Source organism: Ahaetulla prasina, chromosome 1, assembly GCF_028640845.1.
Source record: "Ahaetulla prasina isolate Xishuangbanna chromosome 1, ASM2864084v1, whole genome shotgun sequence".
NCBI classification, from domain to species: Eukaryota; Metazoa; Chordata; class Lepidosauria; order Squamata; family Colubridae; genus Ahaetulla; species Ahaetulla prasina.
The window spans coordinates 301,473,837-301,500,771 of NC_080539.1; the positions used below are offsets into that span (position 1 = coordinate 301,473,837).

The 26,935-nt window shown below is 38.4% G+C and overlaps 1 protein-coding gene across 3 annotated transcripts in view; it reads left to right on the forward strand.

The window, feature by feature from the left end:
* The window catches only part of SIPA1L1 (signal induced proliferation associated 1 like 1), a 180,901-nt gene that overhangs the window by 14,707 nt on the left and 139,259 nt on the right, over positions 1–26,935 (forward strand). For 2 of the 3 annotated variants that reach the window (XM_058161937.1, XM_058161939.1), the window contains exon 2: positions 13,139–13,232. The exons of the other annotated variant lie outside the window; for it this stretch is intronic. The gene's annotated coding sequence lies outside the window, so the exon portion shown is untranslated. The remainder of the gene's footprint in view (positions 1–13,138; positions 13,233–26,935) is intronic. 3 annotated transcript variants of the gene reach the window in all.

Consider the following 26,935-nt stretch of genomic DNA (forward strand, 5'->3'; position numbering starts at 1 on the left):
TTTATTTATTTATTTATTTATTTATTTATTTATTTATTTATTTATTTATTTATTTATTTATTATATTTGTATACCGCCCTTCTCCCAAAGGACTCAGGGTGGTTCACAGCCAAGGTAATTTAGCATAAATTACCAACAGCATTCTAAATCAAAATGACTAATGTCAATTTATGATGTCGCATAGAAAGGTATAGTTTTCAGAGTTTCCATAAAGAGTAAGAGCAATTTCACATTTGATTGAGATGATGAATCTCAACCATCTCTCACCCAATCATGAGAACCGTGTATCTGATCTTGTAGGCAAATACTAAAAGACCATGTTATTTGTTGATTCCAAAGGAAAAGAACTCATTCCATAATGAGTAAAGAGAGGGAGGCTTCTAGATTTTGTTTTTAAATGCTTTTTGTCAAGAAGAAACAGGAACTGCTATTTCTTCTTTTGCAATTGATAGGTTTTATTGCAGGTTATGGAGGAAAGGGCTGATTTTCTTTTACTGATAACATGAGTGTTAAATAGATAGGGAAGAAGTTCTTCTCTTGTGAGTCTACTCACTTGCCTGCATGAAATTTCACATGTTGTTGGGGTTTTTTTTTTGTAAGCCCATGGTAATCACATAAGTTGTAATATACAAAATTATAATGACCCAGGATATAAATGTTTGCTCCAGATTTCAGCATTTATTATGGTCTTATAAGAGGCTAATGACTTTCGGCAGTCATTAGGTTTGATTGAATTCTTTAATTAAGCTTAGTCTTTTTAGGAATTCTAAATTTGTTTTGAATTAATGAATTAAAAAAGAAATAACAAAAAAATGGAACCATAACTTTCTCTTTTTGATATATTGATTTATGTGTAATGGTACAGAAAATCAACAATGAATGAATAAACTTGAATTTCAGTATACAGAAGTTGGCTGCTTCTTGGGTTTTTGAGGAGCTGTGGGTGATAAAGAAGAAATAGTCTATGATACAAATATATAAGTTTTATTATGGCAACTTATTATGCTGGCAAGCAGAAACTCATTAAAACATATTATTTGCACCTATTTAATGGCAGTGAGAGCTTGAAAATATGCTTGCTAATCTTAACATTTCCCCAATTAATTAATGGGTTATTACTATCTATTGTATTACCATGTTTCACCGAAAATAAGAGCCTGTCTTATATTTTTTTGAACCCTGAAATAAGGGCGTGGCCTTATTATCAGGGGGTCTTATTATTTTGGGGGTGCAGGAGGCAGCGAGCGCCACCTCAACGAGCGCCAACACAGATGCTCGTCAGCTGTTCGCTGGGGCAACCAAAGGTGGGAATCTCCCCGGCATTCTTGGCACTTGCCCGCCTCCCTCCCTCCCTCCCTCCCATCCATCCATCCATCCATCCCCCTTGCCAGCAAACTCCCACTCCCACTCCCACCTCTCCGCTGGGTGAGCCCTGGCAGTCCCAGACACCCGTAGTCTGCACCAGCCCAGCTCCCTTTTCTACAGCACCTGGCTCTTTATTGATGGGTGGTGGTATCTGGGGCGGGAGAGAAGCAAGACACGTGGAGCGAGACAGGGCTCGCTCCTCTTGTCGTCTCTTCTCTCCCCCTCGCCAGGGGCCAGGGAGACGTAAGACGTGCGTGTTACCTGCCTTGCAGCTCTGTCTTGCCATTGTCTGCAGGCAAACATGTAAGGTAAAACCAAACTTCTCACGAATTAGAGAGGTTTGATTGAATTCAAGAGGGTTTTTTTACCCTACATGTTTGCCTGCAGACAATGGCGAGACACGCGACAGAGCTGCAAGGCAGGTAAAATGGCTCCATGTGCCCCAATGGTACCGTAACAGCAGCCTGGCTACTGCCCTTCCCCGTCGTCTCTTTGTCGGGGGTGGCAGGTAGGGTGGGGGAGAGGCAAGATGTGTGGAATATTATGAGACTCCCCTTGCTGTCTCTTCTCCCCCTCTCTCCAGACATCCATCTTTCTCTCTTCTCCCCCTTGCGTGAGTTCGAAAAGTTTGTATTGAACTCATGAGGCTTTTTTTACCCTACAACATGTTTCCCTGCAGACAATGGTGAGACACATGACGGAGCTACAAGGCAGGTAAGACACATCTCACATCTCCCCAGCCCCACCCCTCCCCACCTGCCACCCCCAAATTGCATCCAATTTGGGCAGGGGCAGGAAGCCCTGCCATGCCTGACGAGAGGGGGAGAAGAGACAGCAATAGGAGTGAGCCCTCTCTCCATGCGTCTCGCTTCTCCCCCACCCCCCTTGATAAAGACCCGGGCACTGTGGAAAAAGGACTGAGCGGGCTTGGGCTTTGGGCATCTGGGATTGCCGGGAGTCACCCAGCAGAGAGGCTGGACAGGGCAGGAGTTTGCAAGCGATCGTTTCCTCTTTGCCTTCTCTCCCAAAAGCACCCCTCGGGCACAGGCACTTCGGCAGCAAAAGACTCGCGCCGACCTTCTGAAGGGTACCATAGCAGCAGCTATCCACAATTTTTTAACCCTTATTTCATCCCGACCCACGTGGCCCGGTCGGTTCGGTTGGGATGAAATAAGGGTAAAAATATTGTGGATAGCTGCTGCTACAGTTCCCATCGGCAGGCCGACGCGAGGCACAGGGGGCGCATCGCTTGGTCTCCTGCTGCAGAAGTAGTTGCAATCTATGGCAAAAACAGTTGCTGGAGGCGCCGGCCGGTGCGGCATCCATGAGGCAGCTGTTCTGTGGATGAAATTGCCTGCTGTGACTGTCACCATTAGGTAAGGCAGGTGTGAGGCATGTGGGGTGTGTCGCTTCGCCTCCGGCTTCTTTTGCAGCTTCAATTGGCTGCATAAGTGGCCACGCTTGCTGGAGGCAGCGGCCTGAGCGGCATCCGTGAATCAGCTGTGAATGGCGGCCTGAGCAGCTTCAGCTGATCCAATTAAGGGTCCGAGAAGCCCTGAGGGGAACAGGGAAGGGAAGGGCTGCCTCCTGTGCTGGCCACGCCCACTCCATCACTAGGGCTTATTTTGGGGGTGCAGGAGGCAGCGAGCGCCACCTCAACGAGCGCCAACACAGATGCTCGTCAGCTGTTCGCTGGGGCAACCAAAGGTGGGAATCTCCCCGGCATTCTTGGCACTTGCCCGCCTCCCTCCCTCCCTCCCTCCCATCCATCCATCCATCCATCCCCCTTGCCAGCAAACTCCCACTCCCACTCCCACCTCTCCGCTGGGTGAGCCCTGGCAGTCCCAGACACCCGTAGTCTGCACCAGCCCAGCTCCCTTTTCTACAGCACCTGGCTCTTTATTGATGGGTGGTGGTATCTGGGGCGGGAGAGAAGCAAGACACGTGGAGTGAGACGGGGCTCACTCCTCTTGCTGTCTCTTCTCCCTCCCTCGCCAGGGGCCGGGGAGATGTGAGACGTGCGTCTTACCTGCCTTGCAGCTCTGTCACATGTCTTGCCATTGTCTGCAGGCAAACATGTAAGGTAAAACCAAACTTCTCACGAATTAGAGAGGTTTGATTGAATTCAAGAGGGTTTTTTTACCCTACATGTTTGCCTGCAGACAATGGCGAGACACGCGACAGAGCTGCAAGGCAGGTAAAATGGCTCCATGTGCCCCAATGGTACCGTAACAGCAGCCTGGCTACTGCCCTTCCCCGTCGTCTCTTTGTCGGGGGTGGCAGGTAGGGTGGGGGAGAGGCAAGACGTGTGGAATATTATGAGACTCCCCTTGCTGTCTCTTCTCCCCCTCTCTCCAGACATCCATCTTTCTCTCTTCTCCCCCTTGCGTGAGTTCGAAAAGTTTGTATTGAACTCATGAGGCTTTTTTTACCCTACAACATGTTTCCCTGCAGACAATGGTGAGACACATGACGGAGCTACAAGGCAGGTAAGACACATCTCACATCTCCCCAGCCCCACCCCTCCCCACCTGCCACCCCCAAATTGCATCCAATTTGGGCAGGGGCAGGAAGCCCTGCCATGCCTGACGAGAGGGGGAGAAGAGACAGCAATAGGAGTGAGCCCTCTCTCCATGCGTCTCGCTTCTCCCCCACCCCCCTTGATAAAGACCCGGGCACTGTGGAAAAAGGACTAAGCGGGCTTGGGCTTTGGGCATCTGGGATTGCCGGGAGTCACCCAGCAGAGAGGCGGGACAGGGCAGGAGTTTGCAAGCGATCGTTTCCTCTTTGCCTTCTCTCCCAAAAGCACCCCTCGGGCACAGGCACTTCGGCAGCAAAAGACTCGCGCCGACCTTCTGAAGGGTACCATAGCAGCAGCTATCCACAATTTTTTAACCCTTATTTCATCCCGACCCACGTGGCCCGGTCGGTTCGGTTGGGATGAAATAAGGGTAAAAATATTGTGGATAGCTGCTGCTACAGTTCCCATCGGAAGGCCGACGCGAGGCACAGGGGGCGCATCGCTTGGTCTCCTGCTGCAGAAGTAGTTGCAATCCATGGCAAAAAGAGATGCTGGAGGCGCCGGCCGGTGCGGCATCCATGAGGCAGCTGTTCTGTGGATGAAATTGCCTGCTGTGACTGTCACCATTAGGTAAGGTGGGTGCGAGGCATGTGGGGTGTGTCGCTTCGCCTCCGGCTTCTTTTGCAGCTTCAATTGGCTGCATAAGTGGCCACACTTGCTGGAGGCAGTGGCCTGAGCGGCATCCGTGAATCAGCTGTGAATGGCGGCCTGAGCAGCTTCAGCTGATCCAATTAAGGGTCCGAGAAGCCCTGAGGGGAACAGGGAAGGGAAGGGCTGCCTCCTGTGCTGGCCACGCCCACTCCATCACCATTTCGGGGGAGGGCTTATATTTACGCCCACCCCAAAAATCAGGCTTGGTCTTATTTTCGGGACATGTCCTATTTTTGGGGAAACATGGTAAATTCTCTGCTGATTCAGAGTTAATGAGAAAGAGTGAAATTAAACTGACCAACAGTATTGGATCAAATGTTTTGAACCAATTTTCCAGATTTGAGAGCAAGACTTGAAGCTATTGCCTGCATTTATTTGTTTATTATTTATTAATTCATTCATTGAAATTTGAATAGCTGCCTGCCTCAAAAAAGTGACTCGGTAGTGTACCCCAGTGCGATAAAACAGCACCTATATAAAACAACCAAAGTAAAAAATATATAAAAATCCACATTAAAAGACCAATATTATAAAAATAAAAGTCCCTGGGGTTGGATGCTTTGTGGAAGTAAGGATCAGTAGAATCTTCCTGATAAAGTAACTCTCTAAAAGGTTTGTCATAGAGTGGTTGCCTCATATAGCTCACCAAATGAGGCATTTCTTCTATGCCTTCTTCCTTCACCTGTAATATGTCATATTGTGGTTGAAGGATTCCAGATCACAGTAGCCATATAGGTGCTGTTGTACAGATGGAGATGGTCCTCATCTCTCGGATCCCCCCCCATGGGTGACTACAACATTTTAATGCTATTAAAAGCTTTACTAATTTATGCTAAGTATCAGCCCTGGAGCCCCTCCAGAACAAATGGTTTGTGGAAGTTATGATGAAGTGATAATGGGGGTCTGTTGTCACTCTTGGAGGACTGCAGAGGTAGCAATGTCTCACAGGGTTTAATATGGTGGACTGGATTCAGTGCTGGTGGAGTTTCAGAAAAGACTCCCCACTTCATCTGGGGATGCCCATAACTGCAAGACAAACGTTTGCCACTTGCACAGATCCTGCTTTCCAATTAATAGTCTAACAGGAGATTATTGTAAGGCTGGCAAGGGTTCTGGCTGGAGATGGAAGAGATTGGGACCTTGGCACTCTTAAAAGGGGGAGGGGGCAGAGCGCAGGAGGGGTCCTGTGAAGGTTTTTGTTGCTTCAATGGGTCTGATTAGCAAAGACAGAAGCTGTGTCAGCATTGGTGTCCTGACTAGCGGGAACCAAGCTGCCTGCCTGATTGGTGAGAATGGGGAGATGGGGCCTCTGACTTTAACTGATGATTTCCACTGAAAGCTAATGTTTGCTAATAAACAAGTATTTTCTGTTTTGCCTTTTCTCTATCCTGGCTTCATGTTAGCCAAGAGTGAGTAGAGGTGGGTCAAATAGTGTTGAAAATATTGCTGCATGTATACCTTAAGAAAGGTGTTTATTTGGTCAACGATCAATAACATTTGACAAAATATAATACAAACAAAATCAAATAAAAATACTAGCATAATAAAGATAAAATAATAACTAAAACTCCTTCAGGGTTGAAAAAGCAATATTTTGGTACTTAGAATCACCTCTTTCTTAATTTGTGACAAAATCACCTCTTTCCTAATTTTAAAATTTTAAAATTTTGGTCTTTTCTAAGAGAGCTGCTCAATAATCCTAAGGACTAAAAGGGAGCAAATTGGAGAAGGTTACTGCATTTAAATACCTTGGGATAGTTTTCAGTTCTAAAGGCACCTGGAATGCACACCAGAAATATATAGTGCAGCTAGTTCTGAGGTCCATTAGTGCTCTTAAGCAGTTCTTTTACACAAGAGGAAGCTAATTAATCCCTGCAGCATTAAAACTTTTTTGAGGCCAAACCACTGGCCCAAATCATTTATGGTGCATGAATAGGAATTTATGCAAAGGAGGATGCAAACAGTGCAAACAATTTTTTTGAGATCAATCCTTGCTCCACCCAGTGCAAAACAAACACTCAGTTAAGTCTGGAGTCAGGAATACGTGCAATCCTGGTAAGGGCCTGGAAGAGGAGAATTAATTATTGGCTGAAAATCCAATTCTTCCCAGAATGACCCCTGTGGTTTTAATAGACCATTTTCCTTCTACCTGTAAATAGGCCATACAGCAGAAACGGGCATTAGATGTGCTTTCTGTACTATTCCTAATTTCTTTAGGATATGACCAAAAAACTACTCACCCAAAGAATAAAGGAATATGGAGTTTCAGGCAGAAGTTAATAGGCTGCCCCAACGTGGCAGAAATTGGATTAATAAGGGCCCTTGGGAAACAGCAAGATAGCTACAAAATGTAATTTTCTCCAAGCTGAAAATAGCATTTTTCAAAGCCAGGCATAACATCTTAACCATCCACACTGCTGCAAGGCAGATACTCCAAAATCCCATTAACCAAGCATACCTGCCCATGTGGTGACAAGGAGATTGAAACGATTTTGCATGTATTATTACTCTACAAATTCTACAGGGATATCAGGTCTGCTTATATTCTGTTCCTAATATGTAAATTTTTAGGAAGGCTGGACAATTTCCATGTAAACCATATTCCAGGTTTGCATCTTCCATGCAAGCTATCTTGAAACCCTTTATCACTCGTGCAGTGGCCAAATTGTATGTAGCTCCAAGAAAATTAAGGCACAACTGGTCACAGAAATAACCACTTCTGCTTTATTTATCACTTTAGTATTAATACATATGAACTACAGGTAGACCTTGACTTACAACCGTTTGTTTACTGACCATTTGCAGTTATAACAGCACTGAAACATGATTGGTTTTCACACTGGTTGTAGCATCCCCATAGTCACATGATTAAAATTCAGACAGTTGGCAATTGGTGTGTATTTATGAGGGTTGCAGTTTGCCTGGGTCATGTGATCACCTTTTATGACCTCCTAACATGCAAAGTCAATGGAGAAGACAGATTAACAGTTGTGTTACTAACTGAACAACTGCAGTGATCCATTTAATGACTATGTCACGAAAGGTTGTAAAATGGGGCTAAACTCACTTAACAGCTGTTTTGACTTGTCACCATAATGGCTTCCTCATCTTCCCTCCCATCTCCTGATGTTAATCATGCTACTACCTTTGTCCTTAAGGGCTAAAACTAGAAAAGTTAACAATAAGACATAGGAGATTGGTATTTTTAACATTTGTTTCCCAAAGATTCTGTACTTTCAAAATGTCTGCTAAATTTGTGTGACTTCATTTTAACTGGGATCCAGAGTGAATGGTATAACAATAATATGTTAAAATGACTATTAGTTTCAGAATATTATTAAATTGTAAAAACATGGATTTTGTTTTGGTATTGCTGTATGAATTCTGTTGTCTGATATTTTAAGCATTTGTCACAGCTGAAGTTAAAAGTTGCTTGAGATTTTATGTGTATGCCTGGAAAAGAATATTCAAAGTGAACCCCATTGTATTCTTACCTGGAATCAAAACCTTTGAAACTCAGAGGGTTTTATTTTTTAAATAAACATATTGTTCTATTTTTATTATGAGTATTCCTTGACTTATAGCCATTCATTTAGTGACTGTTTGAAGTTATAGTGGCCAGAAAAAAGTGACTTATGACTTACTGTTTTTCACACTTACAACAATTGCAGCGTCCCTGTGGTCACGTGGGATTCAGATGCTTGGCTACTGGCCTGTATTTTGACAGTTGCAGGATGTGATCACCTTTTGTGACCTTCTGACAAGCAAACTCAATGGGAAAGCCAGATTCACTTAACTGTGTTATTGATTTAACAATTGTAATGATTCACTTAACTGTGGCAAGAATGGTTGTACAATGGAGCAAAATACACTTAACAACTGTCTTGCTTAGCAATGAAAACTTTGGGCTCAGTTGTGGTTGTAAATCGAGTACTATCTGTAGTTGAGAAAGATACAAACTCTTAATTGCAGATATCTCTATGACTGAAGTTTGGAATTCCTAAGAGAGAAAGGAGAGCTAATATTCATTTTCTATTCATAAGCCTTCACCAGTACTCAATTACATTTTAACCCATCTGAGAAGAGCAAGAATTTTAAGCTTAATAGTCGAATGAATAGGAAGGGATATTATTTCTCTCTTCCTCCCACTTTCTGTATATCATTGCTTCCTATATAGAGAATGGGCAGGAACCAAAGAGGCAGGAAGGTAAATATATATAAGGGAATTTTTTATTTGACCCCCCCCCAAATCCTGTTCATACCAGTACCTATGCTGTTTTACTGGTTTTGTGGCAGATTTATTTTTATTTGCATTTATATCTCGCCCTTTTCCGAAGACTCAGGGTGGCTTACACTATGTAATGTTATGTAATTAATCTATGTAAGATTAATGTTAAAGGAGAAACAAAGGAGAAAAAACTGTAGACAAACCTAATCATTAACATTTGGGGATAGTAGATAATCTGCAGTGCAGATTACCTTGAAAGACAAAGAATCATGACCATTAAAAGGGAGCAAGGAAATTGTAATCTAACTATACACCTCAATTTCATTTTTTGATAATGCTCTCAGTTGGGAGGATATATTGAACCCAGAACTTTCCAAATCATATGCGTTTGATACCTGTTTGTGTGTGTCTGCCTTCCTGCCTGCCTGCCTACCTACCTACCTACTTACCTACCTAACTACTTTTTGGCTTTGCTGAAAAACAAACACCTATGTACAAGATGAAACTCCTGTTGGCAGTTCATGAATGGGTAATGTAAGATGCCTTGATAACTCTGAAGAGATTGATACATTGTACATAGCTGCAGGATACAGTGGAATTGGAAAAGAGCAACTTAATTTCTTATTCAAGGATAAATTTTCTTAATAGAAAGTAATTTGCAGCCCCTGCCTTCTCTGAGGTCTAACATAGTGCAAGATGATTTGTGAAGGGCAAATAAAATTCTTGATAATTAGAGATCATTCAGTTTGATATCAATACTGACTAAAACACTGGAACAGAATATGAAGCAGTTGTTTTGGGCAAGAATACGTTGCTTTACAGAAGTCAACATAGGTTTATCAAGAACAGTGTTGAGTGTCATATTGCAGAACTCTGCTCTTGGCCCACTGCTGTTTAACATAGTTATGAATGATTTCAATGAGAGGACATACAATATGTTTATTGAATTTGTGGTTGATGTAGAGCATTTCAGGAAGTTGCTAACAGTCTGAAAAAGGAGCAAAACCCAGCAATTTTAACCTGGAGAATGAACTCCTATAAGTAGACTCCAAAACATAAATATAGAATACAGGGATGGAGGACACTTCACTAGCAGCAACATTTTATATTTATTTATTATCCCATTTTTATTTTTGGCAATCTCAAGGAAATGTGCATATCTAACACTTTAATCTCCTATTTTGTCCACAAAGTCCTGTGAGATGGTGATTGGTCCAAAGTCACATAGCCGGCTTTCATATCTAAGGGAAATTGGATCTGAAGATTTTCTGGTTTCTAGCCCAGTACCAGATTGACTTTCAAACAATATGTGCATTTTGGTGGATCACACATTGACCATGAGATAAGACTGCCATGCAGCTGCCCAAAGCAAATGTAATTCTAGGGTTTATTGGCAAAGGTCAAGATGAAACCAAACCTAGAATATTGTGTTCACTTCATTTTATGAAAAACAGTGATTAAGTGGAGCATATCCAGAGGAGAGTAGACAAGTTTATAAGGTACTTCTAGGAAAAACTTAGGAGGAATGATTGGAGGCACTAGGTACAGTTTGTCTAGCCTAGAGAAGAAAAGATTGTGATATCTCTGTTCAAATTGTTTAAAGGATTGTCATGTAGCAGATGGGGCAAAATTGTTCCAGAAGTCAGGCTTAGAAATAGTGGGTTCAAACTTCAAGGCTTCTGTTGTTAAATATGTGAGTTTGTTGTTAACATAATTCTTTTTCATCTTAGCGAAAGAAGATGTGACTTTCGCAGAGCAGAACAAATTTAACAGGCGATTTAAGATACTACTTTTGACAGTTAACCTTGAATGTGAAATCTCCCTATTTCACTAGAATAAACATGTAAGATTTATCAAAGGAATTCCTTGAGAATCTTTGTTGTGCAAATTAGAAATACATGTTGGAAGTTCAGCCAAGTTAAAAATCTGTCTGATCACAAACTTGTTAAGATGAGCAAATTATTTACTTTATCTTAATAAAACATTAATAGAGCATAGTAGAAGTGTATAATTAATAGAATAGAATAGAATAGGAATAGGAATAGAAACAGAATAGGGAATAGAATAGGAATGGGAATAAAATAGAAAATAGAATAGGAATAGGAATAAAATAGAAAATAAAATAGGAATAGGAATAGAATAGAACATCGAATAGAATAGGAATAGGAATAGGAATAGAAAGAATAAAAGAAAAGATATGTTCATCAAGAATCATAAGGTACAACACTTAATGATAGTCATAGGGTACAAATAAGCAATCAGGAAACAATATCAATATAAATTGTAAGGATACAAGCAACAAACTTACAGTCATACAGTCATAAGTGGAAGGAGGTGGGTGATGCAGATATTCATGGAAGAATACACAGATTATTTGCATAATTTTTACAGCAATGGTTTAAAAGGGGAGTGAAATTAAAACATTAATTTAAACAAACCTAAGTGAGAAGAAATTTAAACTGGGCATTTTGTGGTTCTTGCTTTACTTTGCTTTCTAGTAAATATTTTTAATTTTTTTAAAATTTAACTTAATTGTTCAACCCCCCCTCCCATATGTAGCAAAGTTTGGTGTAGAGATTGGCCATCTTATTAAATTTGATATGCACCAAATACAATGCCTATTCGGTTTTCTGGATGAGAGATGCTGGGAAGGCATTCATTCAGAGGGCTCTAAGTCAGGGAAGATTGATAAGTCTGAAAAGCTGTTTTTCTGTCCAGATATCAGTTATCTACCAGGTCTGATTACATAGATTGGACTAATGGAAAAACGTTCAGAGCATACTTTACGAAAGAATTTAGAAAATATCTCATCTGCCTAATTCCTTTTGCTAATTGCATTCCCCAAGCACTGTATCTTTAAAACAGTTTTCTTTTATTTATGAATTTCACTTCAGGATCCTCATGGAATCCTGATGGAATAGGAAAAACCTTACAGGTCACAGCAGTGTTTATTATTATAGGATTTCAAAAGGTGTTTTTAATTTTTTTTTTCATTTGAGCCCTGCCTCCTAGGTAGCTCTTTCCCCTCTTCCTTCTTCTCCAAGTCTTTTGGTTAACTACGCTTAATGAAGTCTTGCAAATTGGAATATATGAATTTGTTCTTAACAAATAGCAGTCTGTGGGAATAAAGTTCTGGTTCATTCGTGTATGAGCCATGATTAGAATGCAGTTCTGTATGTTACATCTGCTGCCTGCAAGCTGCCTGCAGTTTGGCAGTTCTAATCTCTCCAGGTTCAAGGTTGACTCAGCCTTCCATCCTTCTGTGGTAAAATGAGTCCCCATTCAAAGTTTTTGAGTATCTAACTTGAGTACTTAAAGAACATAGTGCCTTATGGGGCGAGCTTAAGATTTCTTGTCTTATATAATATATTCAATTGTAATTGTGTAAGTGTTGTCTCCTGTCAGTCTAACTTGTAATAGATCATCAAAAAAATCCTCATAACATTCTCATTACAGTACTCTCTAGTTTCATTCCATAGAATTAAGATTTTCCAATGCTTTATTTCTTCAGTTTGTCTTTAAATTTGGTCAGTCAGTGGACCTTAAATCAGTACAAATTCAAGAATAAAAAAAAATTGCATAATTTAAAATAGAAAAAAGTAACAAATCTAAACCTTCCAGGGATTAAAATCAGGCTCAAGAATTCAACTTTTCCAGCTGAGACAAAACAGATTTTGTTAGGAAAATTAGTGCGTTCACTGCAGAAAAACTTGCAGTGATCAAATGAATGTATAAAAGTAATTCCTCAGTGAATATTTGTACATTCATTTGGGGGTTAAAACAGTGGTGGGATTCAGCCAGTTCGCACCACTTCGGGAGAACCGTTTGTTAACTTTCTGAGCAGTTTGGCAAACTGGTTGTTGGAAGAAATCATTAGGGCAGAGAACCGGTTGTTAAATTACTTGAATCCCATCACTGGATTAAAGCAATATTTCCTTTATATAAATATGAAAAAATGTGTAGGTGAATATATTTTGTAATATGTGTATAGCAAAAGTAAACTTGGAATTTTTAAAAAAGGCATTCTAATCTACATCTAGTTCCCTCCACTGCCGTAGAATACATATACAGCGTTTTATGCTCTATAACAAATAATAGGTTTCAATGTATCTAGAGATGTTACGTTTTCTATTAGTTATTTCTAAATCACAATTTAGGGCACAGAATTATTTTCATGGGATGAAGAGGTTGGAGGTGGTTAAATGCAAAAAAAAAAAGTTTGTTTGCAATCAGAAACCAAAGAATGCCACATGCTTTTGAAATCATTGTTTCCCCTCTGTCTCTGCCCTCTCCCTAATTGATTTATTCTGCAGATGAAATACCTGGATATACCATGCTTAGATGGTGAAAAAAGGGATATCAACTGTAAAATGATGTTTCTGTGTGATTAAAACAATATATTTGAAGGTAAGATGATAATATTTAAAGCAGTATGTAATTTAGCTTTTTATGTAAATAAACTTGATGTTTACAGCAGATTGCTGAACTCTTCAGTCTGTTCCCAAGCTGAAGCTCCCTAGATGTGCTGATTACTATTCTTATGAAATATAACTATTTGAAAGGCATAAGATTTCTATGACTGTTCAGCAACTTCAAGTTCATATGTTTGGAATGGGCATTATAATAAAGTGAAACAAAAAATAAAAATAAAATGTAGACCATCTTGAGAGTGACAACCTGCATTCCACAGCCTGCTACTGTTTTTATAATAATTTTATTAAACTTAGCAAAGTATAAAATAGAAATAAAAATGAAAACAATGGGAAAGGGGGAAGAAAAAAGAGAAAAAAGAAGCATAGGGCAAAGGGGAAAAAAGAAAGGAAAGCTTTGATTTCTGACTCTTTTTAGTGCACTAAAATAAAATAACATTACAGAGTCAACTTTTTACTTTTACATACTTAAATGTGAACTAGACATTTCTATAACAATAAACTTACCTAATCAGCAAAACTCAAAATCAAAGTTTCATTTTTTCCCATCTCAAGCACAAAATCCAGAAGCGGTTTCCAAATACCGGGAGCAATAAAACTGGATATATTCTTTTATTTGATTAGAGCAGTTAATTTAGCCATCTGTGATAGTTCCATCCATTTCTAGCTATTTGTCTATTGTAGGAATTAGAATATCTTTCCATACAGCCTGCAGTTGTTAAGCTGAAGACTTCTGACATTACTATTCTTGATGAATAAATAGTTTTGAAAGAAATGAAGTATCATTGGCTGTTGTTGACCGAGTGTTTCCTTATTGCCTGGTAGTTGGTGATTAGAGGCCAGGGCCATTAAGAACAATAGAATTACGCTTATAGGGTAAAGAGCCTTGGACATCTTTTTTTTCCTTATAATTTTTTAACCTGGGGGCGGGGAGGGAGGGATATTTGTATGTATATTAATGGATAAAATTTTATAAAGCAACTGGTGTTGTTTTTTTGTTTATAAAGCATATGGAAAGTACCTTTAAAAGACTTTATATAGGCCCTTATGATATATGCTTGAAACATATATTTTGGTTTTTAGGTAGGGATATAGTATGGCAAACAAAAGTATAAAAGTGGCCCATCACAACTTTGCTTGGCTAAACTGATACAGGTAAATCCTTAACTTACAACCATAACTGAGCCCAAAATTTCTGTTGCTAAACAAAACATTTGTTAAGTGAATTTTGTCCCATTTTACAATTTATCTGGCCATAGTTGTTAAGTGAATCACTGCAATTGTTAAGTTAGTCACACAGTTGTTAAGTGAATCTGGCTTCCCCATTGACTTTGCTTATAAGGTTGCACAAGTTGATCGCATTATCCCAGGACACTGCAACCATCATAAATATAAGTCAGTTGCCAAGCATCTGAATTTTGATCACGTGACCATAAAGATGCTACAATGGTTGAAAGTGTGAAAAATGGTCATAAGTCACTTTTTTCAGTGCTGTTGTAACTTTGGATGGTCACAAAATGAACTGTTGTAAGTTGAGGGCTAGCTGTACTATGTTGCTGAGCAGGTCTTTGACTGGCACTTCAGAATCATTTTTGAGGATGACATAATGAATGCAAAATGCAAAAAGAATTTGGTATTATCTGGCAGCTAGTAGGTTTCTTTCACAAAATAGGCAATAATGTTTCCTTGGTACAGTATGAACCACAGCCTCTGCATGTGTGTACTTGTAATTTTTGTATTTTTACTGCCAAAATGGGATGGCATCATGGCACGATGGCTCAGTAGTTAAGTTACTGCTCTTGTTGTCTGGGGAATTGACAGCCCAGGTTCAAGATTCAAGCATTGTGCGATGGATAAGATCCTGTCCTTAGCAGTTTGAAAGCATGAAAAACTGAAAGTTGATGCATAGATGCCACTTTGGTGGGAAGGTACCAATGCTCCATGATGTCATGCTGGCCACATGACCGCGGAAACATAATTCGGACAGAGCTGCTCAATGGCCCTTGAAATGGAGAGGAGCAGCGCCTTCCTACAGTCAGCAATGACTAGTGGAGTAAAATCTGCAGGGACTCTTTGCATTACTTTCTACCAAAATAGCTTAGCAGAAGCTAAAAATTGTTATCCTTACCATTGTTAGCCCTCTGTAAGCATACATTTTTGGGACATATCCCTTTTTTCATCTCTCAAATTTTATTTTTAAATTGTTTCTAAGTTTCAGGAGTTGTCTTTTTGGGGTTTTGGGGGTTTTGTGTTTTTTTTGAACTTTTCCCAACTTCACCTTTAATATCTTCTTTTTAAAGAAACTCCCATGAAAGATGAACTCTGTTTTCTGTTAAAATTTCTTACTATGGAATCATACTTATCGTTGGTCTGAGTATATTAAAATCAATTTTTAAAGACCAGAGTGAATGTTTGATTATACTTCCTCCAGACTCTGAAGGAGAAAGTTTACCAGACAAATATCATGTAATTGAAGTCTTCAACCATCACTACTTTCTGATTTTAATACAGCCTGTATTGATGTTAATATAGATGCTCTTAATAATGCCACACATTTCACATTTTTCCTTTGAATTTTTGTAGAAATAGAGGCATTGTTAACATGTACAAATAGTCCTCACCTAATTACTGCAATTGGGACCATAACTCCATTGCTAAGCAACATGGTCTTTTAGTATGACATCATGTGACCGTAATTTATTGCCCTTCTCCATTGACTTCTTGTAAGCCAGCTATGAAGCTCACAAATAGTGATCATGTTATGGAGAGGAGGCTGCAATGGTTGTAAGTTCAAGAACTGGTCATAAAGCTACTTTTTCAGTACTGTCATAAGTTTGAACAGTCGTTAAACAGAGCAATTGTTTCATCCTCCCATTTTATTGCTTCTGATACTTTTGAACAAATTGAATCAACACTAGCTATATTTTCTGTTGTGGGACTTATGTTACCAAGTCTTGGATATAAAATTATATCTTTTGTCATTTTTTTCCCACTGCACAATGCTTAATGCCTCAACAGACATTAAAGGGTGCTTACAAAAGCTTCAGTTGGTCTAGTTGCTTCTTGGTAATTTAGCAATATGAGAGAAAACATAGTTATAGCTATTTAGTTTGTCTTTATAATATCGAGATTTTTGTGTGTGAGGCCAATACCAGGACAAGTTTTGAAAAAAACCCCAACCAGGCTCAGATCTAATGATGCCACTTTAGCAGTTATCTTTATTGCACTGTTGAATTAGTCTGTTTTTTTTAGCATAAAGTTATCCAGTTGAATACTTAGGATTACAGTCTAATACCAAAGATTTTTGTTTCATAAAAGTTCAATTCCAAAAGAGGGATTTATTCCATTGTATCAGGATAACTGTTTGTGATCCTGATATTAAAATCTGTTCTTTATGTGAACCGTATGATCTATTTAACATAGATGGTATAACCCTTCTCTAAAATGAAAAGCAATAGATACATAGTTTGGTATCATGTTTCCCTGAAAATAAGACAGAGTCTTATTTTCTTTTGACCCCCGAAATTTGGCCTTGGCCTTATTATCAGGGAGTTTTATTCCTAAACCTCAGCAGGCCAGATTCGGTGAGCCGGACTCAGGAGAAGAAGAGAGAAAGGAGGCCTGTGAGAGAGCCTATTTCTCACATTCTTTTTTTCCCGGGCGGCGGCAGTGCATTCAGCTCCCTGAATCTGGCTTGCTGATCTCGACCAGTGAGGGGGAGTGGCAGGTGGGAAGGGTGGGGTGGCGAACGAGACGCATGGAGTGAGATGCCTCTTCCTCTTTCCCTTCTCTTGTTTCTGCTCAATGGGGATTGCCTGGTTAAATTGGATGCCAGAGCAGACGCCCCGGGGACTCTGGCATCCTGGCATCATTGTCATTGCTGCCTTCTCCATCCCACCCCTTTCCGCTGCCCGAGTGTTTAACCCGGCTGGTTGGCTCGTCAGAGCAGCCCCTTCGCCGCCCCTCCCCCTAAGCTGCTCTGTTTCCTGCTTGCCAATAGCAGATTATAAAGAGAAAAGAGAGAGAGAGAGAGAGAGAGAGAGAGAGAGAGAGAGACAGAATGGGGAGGGACCTCGATTGTCAGCACTCATGCTGATTAACTTTTCAATTAGACTTTTCAAGTCCTATCTTGGAGCTCCATTCCTCGCGGGTTGAGGCCGTTTTTAGCATCCAACCCACACACACACAAAAAGGTTTGCCAAGGGCGAGCTTGGGTTGGGGACATGGGCAGTGGGTGGAAGGGGAAGGCGACCCCCCATCTCTCCCCTGGCAACTCCAGGGGCCCCTCTCCGCTCTTCCTCCTCTGCCACAGGGCTTTTGGCATCCACGGGGACCGATCGCCACCCACCCAGGGGGCTCCTTTTCGTGCGGGGAGGTGGCAGGATGTCTCTGTGCCCTCCCATTGTGTGGAGCCGGGTGGGCGAGTGGGAAAGCAAGGCGGGAGCCCCCGGTGCTGCCTTCCAGTCGGGGGAGGGAGGGAGGCTGCTTGCAAAATCCGCTCGTTGGGACTCTAGGCTCCTGCTTCCCCCCCCCCCCACCGGCCAGCCAAGCTCCTCTCCAATCTCGCCTCCTCACACCGTGTTGTTTGTGCGGTAGCTGTGCATGCGTCTAAATATTTGGGGGGGCTTATATTCAGTGGGGGCTTATTTTAGCACATGCGCATGAAAGCCCAATTGGGCTTATTATAAGGACAGGTCCTAGTTTCGGGGAAACACGGTACTTGTCAGTGATAATTTTAGCTTTCCAGGGGGAGATTTGCAGAACTAAAATTTATTAGACTTAGATAAGTTTTAAATTTTTAGCTAGAATATACTATACTCTACAAAAATGAAACATGACTATTTGTTTCTACGGACACTGAAAATAATATTCTAAGTAGAAGTAATATTGCATGCTGTTCATAAAACTAGCCTGGAACTATAGGTAGTCCCAGTGGTGGGATTCAGCCAGTTCGCACCACTTCGGGAGAACCGGTTGTTAACTTTCTGAGCAGTTTGGTGAACTGGTTGTTGGAAGAAATCATTAGGGCAGAGAACCGGTTATTAAATTATTTGAATCCAACCACTGGGTAATCCTCATTTAATGATGACTCAATTGTCCAGTGACATGGTTGCAAGTGGAAAAACCTCATGGATGCACTGTTTAGCAATGGCAGTCCCTGCTCTCCCAGTTGCCATTGTTAAGTGAGGACCGTGTGGGCCATTTAGCAATGACTTCATGTGGACTTGCATCTTCCCGCCAGTTTCCCCATTGACTTTGCATGTTGGAAACCCATAGGAAAGTTCATATATTGTGACCATGTGACTTTGGGACATTGCTACATTATAATTCTGAGCTGGGCACTGAATCATGATCACATAAATGTGGAGATGCTGCAGTTGTTGCAAGTACAAAGTCTGGTTGTAACTACCATTCATTCAGCACTGTCATAAGTTTGAATGAACAAGTATTCATTAAACAAGGACCACCTGTAGTGATGTTGATGTGAGTATACCATTACTTGATGCTAAATTTTCTTTTAAGCCCATAGTTGTCAGTTATAGGAAGGATTGTTTTAATCACACAAGCAGTTTCCCATAGCTCTTAGGTCTAACGTATTAATCTTAAAATTCCATTTTTGCTTATCAGTGCACTGGGAAACTGTATTAGACAGAAAACCTGAGAACTCTTCACATAGAAGACTTAAGTCAGTTTTATTTTGTAGAATGAATAGTAATATTTTTCATATTATTTAACCTTACCCTTTCATGATCATAACAAATACATTCAGGTATTACAGTGGATATAAACAGTCTACACACACTTGTTAAAATTTCAGGCTTTTGGATGTAAAAAAAAACCAGACCAAGATAAATTATTTCAGGTTTTCTTTTTTTGACAAAAACCTACATCAAGTCTGACAAAAGTATTGAGAAAATTATGAACTGTTCAGAAATATCAGTCAATTTTGGCACAAAACCTTCAAGCCTCTACTAAAATGCTGAAGATGAAGAGGAATTTCACCTTTCAACGTAGCAACAATCCAAAGCTTACCTCCAAATCAACAAAAAAATGACTACACCAAAAAAAGATCGAAGTTTTGGAATGGTCCAGCCAGAGTCTGAATCTGAATCTGTGGGGTGACCTGAAGAGGGCTATGTGTGTGAGAGGCCCCTTGCAATCATACAGATTTGGAGTGTGTTTGCAGGAAGAGAGGGCAAAGATTCCCAAGGCAAGATGTGCCATGTTGATAAGCTCCAGCCACAAAAGACTGAATGCTGTCATACTTTAGCAAAGTGTTAGTTTAAGGGTGTGCATACATGTATAACCATGTTATTGTATGTTTCCCCCCCTAAAAGATTTCAGTTTATTTTTTTAATTGAATTATACAGTTTATTACATTAAAGGTGGAAAAAAAATCTGAAGTGATTTATCTTGATCTGATTTTTTCACATCTCAAAAAAACCTGGCATTTTAACAGGGGAGTATAGACTATTTATATCCATTGTAGCTACAATGAAGTTAAGAAGTACTTTGACTTAGGATGTAGCTCTGCAAATACTTGGGAGATATGAGCACACAGAATTGGCAGATTCCAACATAATTTAGTTTATGCAATGTCTTAAATTTTGTGCTTTGTTTACATGAAGGAGCCCATACAGTACATGTAAGTCAATTCTAAGAGCTTCAGTAGTACTTTACTCATGAGATAAATATTCAAACCAGCATATTATTTTGCAAAATACTACAGATATGTTATATAGTTTATAATGTATTTATAATGCACTATAAATTATTTATAAACAGTTAGAATACATATGTGTGTGTGTGTGTCAAATAGCATTATAAACTCTTTAATTTTGCATCATCAAATATACTCTTTCCTATCTCCCAGTCCTGCATGTTGCTTCCATCATCATGATCCTGAAACAGTTTTATATAACCATTATAAAAGTAGAATTTTTTGCGTGGGGGAGCTAGTTAGCTGCATTCCTTTGTGTGCTTTGTCTTTTATATACATGTCTACACCCTGTGAATTCACAAAAATGAGCTCATGGTAGGACTGGGAGTGGAAAGTTTGCCCTGGTGTTGCTTTGCCCTTTGGGAAAAAGAAAGCTAATGAGCACTAGCAGAATTTGAATGGTGTTTGTTTTGCAATGAACAAAGTAGTCATGCCTCTTACAAGTACAATTGTGGGTCAGATTTTGTCATTATTCATTCCAGATTTTACATTATTTACATTGGAGTATATTTGTGTTTAGATTTTTATGGAATATTATATGCCATCATTACATGCAGCAAATTTTTGTGACACCTGCACAGTCAGATTCCAGTTGCAATAATAAAAGTGCTGTGTTGGGATGAAAATGGGAGAGAAGCAGTGGAAATGTGTCATTGACTGTTTAACAAATAACAAATTGTTATTATTGTATAAAATAATTGTTTACACTTTTTTATAACTTGCTTCTATTGTTTTTATAAATAACCAAAGCAGTGAACATACCTAATATTCCTTCCTCCTCCTATTTTCTCTATAACAATACTGTGCGACAGGTTGGAGTGAGAGAGAGTGACTGGCCCAAAGCCATGGCTAAGGCAGAATTAGAACTCACAGTCTCCTGATTTCTTACTGTGCCTTAAATTCTAGACCAAACTGGCTCTCTTTAGTCTCATTTAAGACTCTTAATTAAGCACTTGTTTCAAAAAGTATTCACTTTGAACAGAGAATGGAGGGATTGTATTATACTCTCAGATCTGGAAATTTCTTTAGTTAATGAATAGAATTCTCAGGAATGAAATAAGAAATGGCTTGCTCTCTCAGAGCGGGTAAGAGTGTTTTTTGTTCCTTGACTAGGCTATTGTTTACTATTTGTCTAGTATTAATCTTGGTGTTAATCTCTACTTATCTGGGTGTTTATTGCTGGCCAAGAGGTGTTTTGGTCTTTTTGTTTCCTAAATTAATAGTGTGAAATGCAAACTTCCTCCTTAAATCATTTGTAAATATCCCTAAATTAAATTTTTATTAGCCACCAAATATTTGCAGTCTTTTGGAAGCCTTGACTAACCTAACTTTAAAATTTTCTTTAAGAAAGTGATGGTGTCTAGGCCATAGACAGCTCAGTAGAAATTCCAATAAAGGTAGATCTCATCTATACAGGAAGCTGGCTTATATTAGTGCACCTACTCCGCCTTTTCCTCATGCTTGTTTGGACACACAACATGAATCATACTTGGTTTCGAGATGTGATTGCTGCATTGAGATTATTATATGCACAGAGATGGAAAGACTCAACATTACCCATATAAGGCAATGATTGATGAAATTGACAGATCTTGCTGTCATGTATTCTTTGATTAGAGAAAAGAAACTCTACATTTATTGATGGCTATTGGCTATGTTTTATGGTCATTTTGCATAAAAATGAACAAAAAACCTCGAACATGATAATATGGCTTTGATAATTAGACAGGATAGATTATAGAAAGAAAAGTATAAGGTCTTTGATGGTCTCCTAGTTTGGTTTTTTTTTTTTGAAGACAAGTTGTTACTGACATCAGTGCTAGAAGGGAGTGGGGTTTTCTCTCATTTTATATATTAATGGCTTGCCCTGTCAGACTTGGTTGGTGTGATCTTGGTAGCTCCTCATTAGGCTGTTGTTTATTGTTAGTTTTTTTGCCTGAGTTGGTAGTTCCTTGATTGGGGGGTGGTTTACTTCTTGACTGTTGGTCTAGTGTTAATTTTAGTTTACTCTCTGCTCATCTGGTGTTGATTGCTGGTGATGAAGTCTTTTTATGTAGATGTTGTTTATCTCTATGTTCCTGTGGATGGCAGATTTGTCTGAATGCCAGGCTTCCAGGAATTCTCTGGTGTTTATAAACTTGGCTTAGTGCTTACAGTTTCCCTTAACTATGGTAAAATCTGACCATGTTTTGTGAAATTAAGGAGTTTTTATGATGTCTTCTAATTGGTGTTCATGGATGCTCTCTGCTAGTTTTCTCTTTGTTCTGTATAATGGCTGTTACAGTTCTTACCCTGTATGTTGTAGATGACCCCTGTTTTTTCTTCTGGGCTTGTTGGGTCTTTTGCTTTACTTAGACTGTTTTGGAGAGCTTTAATTGGTTGTGTGCTATGGTAATGCCATGTAGTTCAATGGTGGGTTTCAACCGTTCGCTTCATGTACGTGCTTTGCATGTGAATATCAGTTGAACACTTGAACTGAGACATAGCAAGATAGTAATAGTTGAGTATCTGAAGAGTTGTCACAGAGAAAGGGGATCTTGCATTCAGCAGGAGTTTGACTAAGTCTCTATGATTTATTTAGTTAGTTGCTTACTAACTGGGGATTTATTTATATGCTTGTCCAATCCAACAGAACTCTTGGAAGTCTCCCTTTCAAAACTGTGATTTTGTTAATTTATGTGTACTCTTCTAAATACTGGAAATCCATTTGGAATCAGCAGTATACAACTTAATGAAGTTTCATGCCATCACATTTTATTAGTGGTAAAAATATAATTTTTAAGTATCCTGAAAGTTCTTGGCTTGTGTAATGGTTTCATACAACAGGTGAGGAGGTATTTGGCATTAATTCTTTTTCTCTCTGTTAGGCTTAGTTTTTTTATAAAGTAAAATCTATTCAGAATATATTATATAACTCAGAATAGAGAGGTTTAATAAGTTAATTGTAATATTTTGACCAGCATGTCTAAATAAATTAGGGGTTTGAAATTGTATTAGCCTGCTATCTGTTAAATGTGAGAATCCATAGGTTAATTGCTATGTAAGTAATAGTTATGAGAATTACATAAGTGCATATTTTTGTAATGCCTGAAGCACTTGGTAAAACCCTGGAGTTATAGAATCCTCCACACTACCTATTACCTATGTCTGTCTCTTGGTATCATCTAAAGGAAGAGTAAAGGTGCTGTATTGCTGATTCAGTAAAGGAGTGAATAATGGCTAATCAGTTGAATCTGAATCTTGGTTAGTTTAGAGGTACTTACAGCAACATAAAGATTAATTTTGGAGAGGCTAGGGGATTCTGGATTCCTCCCCCAAAGTTTATAAGCATTTATACTGATTTCCATTATGGAAATATTGCCAAAGTGCCTGAAAAGATAACAAACTACTTAATATCTTATGTTAAATCAAAAAATCCTGGATAAATGAAGATGTACAGTAAAGTTTTCTATGGTTCAGACTTTGTATATGGATTCTGTACTTCGGTAATATTTTTTGTTTGTTTCCTTTTACTTTACAATCTGTTGGCATACAGGAGTCGTTTGTGATTATTCAAAGTAGATTCTGCAATATTTGTTTATCTGCTTGTATTTATGTGTGCAGAAGTCCCAGGTTTTGGCATCCTGTCCTCTTTTAGATTAAAAAAAATTCCCCTTGTAATGAAAATTCCAATTTATTTATTAATTTAAAGCCAATTGTACTTCTCTTTCACTGTACTTTTTAAATTTATTTTATATTAATAAGAATATATTAAAATATTTTTTGAATTTCTCAAATTAACAAGTGCAATTTAATTTAATGTCTTTAATATTGACATATATTTTACAATTTAAAGGTCACTGCAAGCAAGGAGTATTTGTTAAAGCTGAGTGCCTAATATGAAGATAAAGATAGAAAAAGATGGTAAAATATAATGGGAGCAGAAAGATAAGACTAAGGATTGTTATTTTCTGTTTGAGTTGTGATAAGGTAATAGAAGTAAATAGAAAAAAATGCCTCTCACAAATAATAAAAAAGGAGAACAAACACAATGTATGTTCATTTATTCTTAAGCCTAGGTTATGAAATAATAGTGGATGAAAAGATAAGTGGTGCATTTGTCCTTCCAGTGAAAATATTATATTTTCATAAGAATACCTTTCCTTTTTAGAAGTTATTCAAATGTAAGAAGATTCAAAATTTGATAAATCTCTCAGTTGTTATAACCACATTTCTTCAGGAGTTATTTAAGTTGAAAGAAATTTTTTCCTCAGAACGTATTTAAGGCAATATTTTAAGCAAGTAGTGAGATGCTGAAAAAGGCAGTTTAATCTTAGGTTATATTAATAGAAACATTTCATCCAAATCACAGGAGTTAATACTTTATCATATTCTATAAAGATTAAGTCGTACTAAGAATATTGTAATAGTTCTGAGCACCATTCTTTAAAGGTCATAAAGAGTTGAAGAAGGTAATTCACAGTACAATAGTAAGAGATTTAGAAATCAAAGCTGTTAGGAACATTTAAAGGCACCAAGCTTGTTTAGCATGAAGAAGAAGAAATTAAGGGAGGATATAGAATAGAATAGAATTTTATTGGCCAAGTGTGATTGGACACACAAGGAATTTGTCTTGGTGCATATGCTCTCGGTGTACATAAAAGAAAAGATACGTTCATCAAGGTACAACATTCAGTTCAACATTCAGTTCAACATTCAGTTCAACATTCAAGGTATCATCCAGTTGATGTAAATTTAAAAGGCTGTCAAATGTAAGAGGAGGCAAAAGCTCCTTTCTTGAACTCAACACCATTATATCAACAGATTGAAATTTTAAAAAAGGAAAATCGGAATTAGGAGGGTTGTCTTGGTATAGGAACTGTTAAGTAGTAGAAGAATTATAGTAGTGATATACCTCCTTGCTATAGAATTTATTTCTATCAAAGATTATACAGAATTATAAATCTGATACTGAAATATCAAGATAAAAATATGACTATAAATAAATAATAGAAGAAAAGGGAAGAAAAAGAACCTCATATGTGGATAAGCAATATCATAGGCCAGTCTTGTTTTTATAGGTGCAATACAGCAGTGATAATTTTAAACTTCTCTTAGTGATCTCCAGTAGTAGGAGTTACTGATCTAATCTTCCTGTATTCTGTCAGGTCTGTAAATACAAGCAGAAATGCCAGATCAGGACATGGAATCATGTAGAAAAATCTGGTTGAAATGCATAGGCTTTCCTGAAATTAAGATAGGATATTTGGCCCAAAGAGAAATTGTATTTTTCTTTTAGTACTGTTGAAAGTAGATACTGAACTATATTGGCTTTAGCTCTTAAAGTTGTATAGGAAATTTGCCTGAATAAAAAGCCACAATATTTTTCTACAGCTGAATATTCCAGATTGAATAATAGTTAAGTATTTAGTGATTTGAATATCTACGTTGCTGCTTTGTATATGAGAGGCCAAAGAACATTATTTCTCTATACTGTAAAGTTTATGTTTTAAATCTAAGAATGAGTTTAAATAAGTACCACGAATTATGATTTCGCTTTCATAGTGCTTACTGGCTCAGGTGGCTGCAGTTGGGTATTGGGAAAAGAAAGAATGGACATTGATTAAGTTCTCACTTTTCACAGTTTGAATCCAGGTGAAGGAAAATACCACCTGGGTTTTGGAAGAGGTTTTATGGCTCTGAAGTGGCCAATTTCTTTCTTCTTTTGACAGCTTTCTCCTCCCTCCTTTGAAATGACATTTAAAGCATTCTGGAAGAAATGTGGGAGTACTGTTTAAGATTTATTTTATGTAAGAAAGGTTTTGATCTTATTTTTAAAGCTGAAATATTCTGCACATTAACTGTATTTTTGTCTCATATTGAATCAGAGCAGAAATATTGAATGGTGCTGTAATGGTAATGGTATGAGCTGGCATAGTAACACACATGCAAACACACATACACACACACACACACACGAAAGCTATTACACATTTCCTGATCCACTAAATTAAAAATAAAAAGTTAAATAAATAAAATAAATTTAAAATTTAAAAATAAAATTAAGATAAATGAATTAAAATTTGTCCAAACAATCTTTTGCTATAAACTTTTAAACCTTTTTAAAAACAGTATTCAACTTCTGATTTCTAAAGTGTTTGTTCTTATTACATCATTCAGAAAGAACATCAACTATAGAAACAAATCTGAGTTATGATCTGTGTGAAAGCAAATAATCAATTTATTTTCTACAGTTGCAATAAGCAAAATGAGCGGTTCCTCATCTTCCCCATCCCATCAGGTATGGCAGAAGAAGAGACATGTTATTGCAGGTTCTATTCAGTAGACAATGTCACTTAGTGGAAGTGACGGGAGGAGAGCCTTTTCTGTTGCTATGCTCACATTGTGGAACATCATTTTCTTCAAGATCTGACTGGTCCCAACCTTGATGGCTTTCCAGAAAGGCCTGAAGTCATGGCTTTCCCATTTGGGTCAGAGAGCAAATAGTGATGGTCTGAAATTTATAACATGGTTTTATAGATTCTGTATTGACTGTGATCTCTCCCATTGTCTAAATATTGTATGGTTTTTGAATTATTTTTTATTGCTTGAATAGAATAGAATAGAATTTTTATTGGCCAAGTGTGATTGGACATACATGGAATTTGTCTTGATGCATATGCTCTCAAGTGTACATAAAAGAAAAGATACGTTCATCAAGGTACAACATTTACAACACTTAATGATAGTCATAGGGTGCAAATTTAACACTTAATGATACAACACTTAATGATAGTCATAGGCTACAAATACGCAATCAGGAAACAATCAATATCAGTATGTTTTTAAGGCTTGTATGGTTATTTTAAATTTAAAATTTTTTAATACTGGCCATTTTTTCTAATTTGCTCGGTTTTAAATTGTTGTTTTAATTGTATATTTTTTTTTATATTTTTTACCTTTTGGCTGTACACCGCCCT